The sequence below is a fragment of the Camelus ferus genome, chromosome 1 (assembly GCF_009834535.1).
Source record: "Camelus ferus isolate YT-003-E chromosome 1, BCGSAC_Cfer_1.0, whole genome shotgun sequence".
Lineage (NCBI taxonomy): Eukaryota > Metazoa > Chordata > Mammalia > Artiodactyla > Camelidae > Camelus > Camelus ferus.
Genome location: NC_045696.1, coordinates 26,923,522 through 26,929,118, shown reverse-complemented (window position 1 = coordinate 26,929,118; position 5,597 = coordinate 26,923,522). Strand labels below are relative to the sequence as shown.

Here is a 5,597-nt window from a genome sequence, read left to right as displayed (position 1 = left end):
AGGGTGTGATAACTCTTCAAGGTTCAGCATACTCCTGAATGAGTATTATCACCATAAGTCATGCCCACTGACATCCCCCCCACACTGCATGCTTGTCAGAAATGAACTCATTTACCAATGTATTATTTTTATTTTTTTAAGTCCCTGCATAAGCAGGCTCTTTGACTAAATATTTTACTTAATTTTATAGAAGATTATGACATGGGTATTTCCCCCATTTTTTAGATGAAGAAATTGAGAGATTATATGCATAAGAAAACACAGAAGTTAAATTGCAGATTAGAAGTGGAGACTGACTTCAAAATTCTTGTAAAAACTGCTAAGTTTCCCTGACTATTCTCATCCCAACTCTTAAGCCTTTGCGACTGCCATTCTCTTTTTTTAAAAAATAATTTTATGTTAGTATAATTTTATCTTGTTTTTATTATTATTTTAATCCCCAGTACCTTGTGTATGCTAAGCATGTGCTCTACCACTGAGCTATACACACACCCTCTGCAACTGCCACACGCCCTGCAACCGCCATTCTTAAAATGAATGCCATGACTCCATCCTCCAGTCTTACCCACCTTCAAAGCCCAGCTCATACATTGTCACCTCACTCAGGAATTCTGTGGTCACCCCAGTCCAAATCCCTCTAAAAGGATTATCTGTGCAGTGTGTTTGAGAAATTTAGGACAAACACTTTTTAGTTTTCCATTTACTATTCTCATCCTCTGAAGCACTTTTTATTTGAGAAAGGAACATGCTATTCTCATAGTTTTCGTGGCCCCAAAGCAATTAAGAGGCTCCTTGGTGAGGCTGAATTGCATTTACAGGAAGAGGGTAGCACTTCAAAGAGGCAGTGAAAATGGCTACCGAAGTGCTTGGCATGTAGGTGATGCTCAGTGACTATAAGCTGTCATTCGTATTATTCATTATTTCTTATTCTCCATGTCAAGACACATATGAAGGATTTCCTAACTATGACATTTGACCAGGATTTTCAAGGAAGCAAAATAAAGCCAGTTTTCAACTTTTTAAACCTGAGAGTGATTAGCTGTTCTTCATATTCCTTCTTTCCTAAATCACCATTTGCATTCAAGTTCTCCACATCTTTCCTTCATTAGACTGGAAACTCCTTAAAAGGGAAAGACCTTGCCTTTTTAAAAGAATTTTTTTTATCTCCTGCCACACCTAGCATGCTTCTTTATATACTGCAGAAGAGAAATGTGTTTATTTGAACCTCTTTTTTAAAGTTTAATTTAGCATGTATTGCCTAGCATTGTTATGTATCTTATTTTTCCTTGCCTCCCAAACTAGAGTATCAGCAAGCTCAGAGCAAAGATATTTAATGCCTTGTGCAAAACAAGTTCTTGACTTCTTTATGAAAATAGTAGGCTTTTAGAGGTTTATTTGTTCCTTTACAATACAAATTGACCATGAATGTATGAAGTTTTTTCTTCTTCCCCAGAATGAAATCAGTGGGGCCTATATGAAGGGCAGCGAAACCAAAGTCGCTTGAAACAATAAAAGAAATCTAAAGTTCAAATGGAAAATATATTTGCATGGCTCAAATGCTCATTCATCACTGAGCTGAAAGGATGTGATTTTCTTGTCAGATGACATGTTATAAAAATAAAATAGTGGCAATACTGACACTTTATATTTTGAATAAGCACAATTGCATGAGCCCAATTTCTGTTTGAAAATCCTACACATACAACTACTTCTTCACAGCTGACCATGGAGGCTTACCTAGGGCAGCCCTAAAGGGACTAACCTGTTGCAGACCAGCTTCTTTGAAGAGCTGTATCTTGATTCTATCATTTAGGGATTAAAGGGCAGCACAAAATTTGAGATTTTTTTAAAAAGGACAAAAATTAAAAGGACAGAAATGTTGTATATTTAATGTCTTTATTTATTTAGAGTTGTAACATGCCTATCTCCTTCAAAGCTAGTCTCTCTTTAGTCTATTTGGGAAGGAAGGATCTTTTGAATGCATTTCTGACTTGCCACATGGCGACTGTTGCTCTATCTGAGGTTTTTCCAGATATTTCCAGGTGCTCTAGGGGATATAGTCACCGTCTCCTGGTGGTAAACTGTGGACACTTTCTCTAAATTACCCCAGTGGATGGGCAGAAGTGGGGCAAACACACTTCCCTACACTGTCTCTTCCCTTAATTCTACATCCTGCCACCATACGAGGCTATACGGGAACATGAGGCTTGACTGAAGAGCTGGGAGTTGCTGAATGGAATGACTATATAAAAGTTGGACATCATTGTATACCAAGTGAGACTGCTCTCACGAGACAAGGGATAATATTTAAACCATTTGAAAGTGATGGTTTCAAAGACACGTATCCTAGATCCTAGCCTTGTCAAGGTCCACCCACTGCACAGTGTCTTTCCATCAAATCTCTGTGTTAGAAATATTGACCCCACACCTATAAGCTTTAAGGGAATACACAGGGGCTGCTTTCACTCTAGGTTTAATCCCTCCTCCACTTGAAAATTGCTGGACAAAATAACCATCAGTAATATATAACCCAAAGTCTAAGTTATGAATCCTAGAACTATGGGACAGGGTGGTGGTAGAGATTTTTGTTTGTTTGTTTTTTAATATATAATACTATCTAAGTTCAAATTCAGCACTCTGAATGCTGGCCCCATTCATTCATTCCAGTCAGTGACAGTTTTGTATAGTCCTTTTTATTCTTTCTAGTCATTGGGATACACACACACGCACACACACCCAGAAACACAGTTATCCCAGCAACAAACACTAAGCCCCAGAGACTGTAAAATATAGATCCAGATTAAATAATACTCTTTCTTGAATATACTATAATCTTCATACTCCCTTCCCATGTGGAGGATAAAGTTTTATATATTTTTAAAGAGAGAGCTGTAGACATCTCCCCATCTTTTTGTTGTTTGGTTATTATTCTCCCATTTCCAAACCATGCATAAAAATTTACAGGTGCGTAGAAAAGCAAGCCTGATGCTGCACCTCATCTCCAAGCAGCAGGAATATCTGGTTTTCGATGGCCAGCGTCTAACTGAACAAAGACAAGTCCAAGGCTTTAAAATGACAACTTTTCCATATGTAAAGGACCAAATTTAAAAGCAGGCCTTTCCCACATTATTATTTTATAAGTAAACAGAAGACAATATGAGGAATTATCATTCTCCTACTGAGACAACCCCTGCTGTTGTGTGTTCACTTGTGTGTGTCTGTGTGCATGTGTGTGTGTGTGTGTGTGTATGTCTAAGGGGAGCTTTGCATTTTCAGTTAAAATCACAGTAAGGAAGAAAATAAATTATTATAGCCTTCATAAATTACACAAATTATTTTCACCTTCGGTTCTATAAAAACACAAGAATATTTCCCATTAGCACTTTATTCACCACTTAAGAATAAAGTCTTAAATAGAAAGATGCCAGCCCAAAATATAAAATGTTTCTTCCCCTCCCTCACATATCATCTTTCTCTATGAGTTTATGTATAACTATGTTGGGGAAAAAAGTAAATTAAACATATGTTCTATGCTGTTGAGAAATCCATTTTGGTAGAATGATCTATAAATATTGAAAAAAACCTTGAGGACATAAGTAAACACCAACCATAAAGTCGGTGTAACCACAGTAATAAAACAGTGAGAGAACAATTACTTTGGATCACTAATAAGGCTTCCTGGAGTAAAGAAACAAAGTACCGTAAAGAACACACAATTTTGCTGAAACTAACACTGTAAATCAGCTACATGTCAATAAAAAATCAAATTAAAAAAAAACATAGTTTTGGAGGGATGTATTTTATATACAATGAAATGCACGTATTTTAAGTGTACAGTTTGACACATTTTGAGAAAGTATATGCCATGTACCCACCATCCCGATCAAAATACAGAACATTTTCATTGAAGTGGTAGCAGAGTATGCCACCCCAAAACATGTCGCTTTGGTATACTGATCAGTTTGAACTAGGAGCACTTGAAAAGTAGCAAATGCAGGGAGAGGCTTTATCTGAACGTTACTTACCTGCCTAAAGACAGATCCTCCAAAGAAAGTCACTTGTCATAAATCCTCTCCCTGAGAGTCTCATCACCTGGGGAAGGTTGACTCATCACAGGAGAGTTGACTAGAAGTGGATACCACACCCAGACAAACTGTCACAAAGGAGCGTATCTCCCACCTATTCTTCTAAAGGCCCGTTTATCTTTCCTAAAAATCATTAACTCTCCCCTAAGAGGTCTACATCCCTTTTCTCCTTTCCCCATCAAGATGGTATTTAAGCCTGAATTCTAAGCCACCTCAGGGAGTCACTCATTTTTCCCTGGGTATCTCCCATGTATACCTCTGGTTTACATGTTAATAAACTTTTGTTTGTTTTTCTCTTGTTAATAGATCTTTTATTCCAGGGGTCTCAGCCAAGAACTTAGAAGGGTAAAGGGAAAATTTTTTGCCTCCCCTACATCATTATCCCATTGTTTCCTCTTACCATTTTCCAGCCAATCCTATTCCTTCTCCCACCTCTTGCAGGCCACTGCTGTTCTGATTTCATCAGCATAGCTTAGTTTAAGAGCGTTGGTCTTTGAGCTGTCAGATCTGAGTTCACATTTCAGCTTTGCACTCACTACACGTGACCATGATTAAGTTATGTAAGGTCTTTGAACCTCCTTTTTTTCTTTCTATAACAGGGACAATAATGTGCCTACATTATAGGTATTTGTGAAGATTCAATTAGGTCCTCCTATACGTAAACTATTACTAGAGTGTTTGGTAGACATATACTGCATAGGTAGGAGTAAAGTCTTCACTTTAGACTAATTTAAAAAAAAAGGGTTAAGACAGGGAATACAAAGTGCTACACCAGTGTCTCTGTGAGTGTATGCTTTTTGGGGAATGGGGATGGGGAGCATACTGGGAGAGTGCAGAAGAGGAGATAGCATTAGCATCGCGTTATAATAACAAGAAATAACAATGTTTGCTGTGTATTCTTCCAAGTGCTTTGTGTACTTGAACTCATTTAATCCTTATAACACTATGCAAAAGTATTATAACTCTTATCCTCATTCTATAGGTAAGGAACCTGAGGCAGAGAATGATTAGGCATGTTGCCCAAAGCTACACTTCTAGCAAGTGGTTGAACTATGACTTGAACCAGATGTTCTGACTCCAATATCTGTGACGATGTGCTTTGAATAACTATGCAATGTTATCACTCAGATAAAAATAACTACTCAAGAGATTAAGAAAGCAGCTTTTCTTATAAGAGTATTTATATAAATACACTACTTGTGGTTTTGTTACCAGTGTAAGGCTGTTAATTTACGTGCATTGGCTTTTCTTTAACATTTTTGAGTGTCTTGGCCAGTAGATTAAGATGAATTTCACGATTAGGTAAAGCTAATAACCATCACCAATTAAGATGTTCCCTTAGGATATAAACATCTTTCTATTGGAATTTTGAGCACTTTGATTGGTGTCTAAAAAAAATCTAAGAAATTAATTGTTCTTAATTCATTTGACACACTTTGTGATTTACTTGAAAATCTCAAATTATTGATATCAGCTCTAACTTCTTATAAGTTAATATTCTTTCCTCTGATA

At 37.0% G+C, this 5,597-nt stretch overlaps 1 long non-coding RNA gene across 1 annotated transcript; it reads right to left on the bottom strand.

Moving 5' to 3' along the window:
- Window positions 1–483: 483 nt before the first annotated feature.
- On the bottom strand, window positions 484–2,881 carry LOC116666520. Its single transcript, XR_004323428.1, has 3 exons — window positions 2,719–2,881; window positions 2,422–2,428; window positions 484–493 (listed from the first exon to the last, which is right to left on the bottom strand). It is a non-coding gene; the product is annotated as an uncharacterized LOC116666520 (long non-coding RNA).
- Between the last annotated feature and the right edge of the window lie 2,716 nt (window positions 2,882–5,597).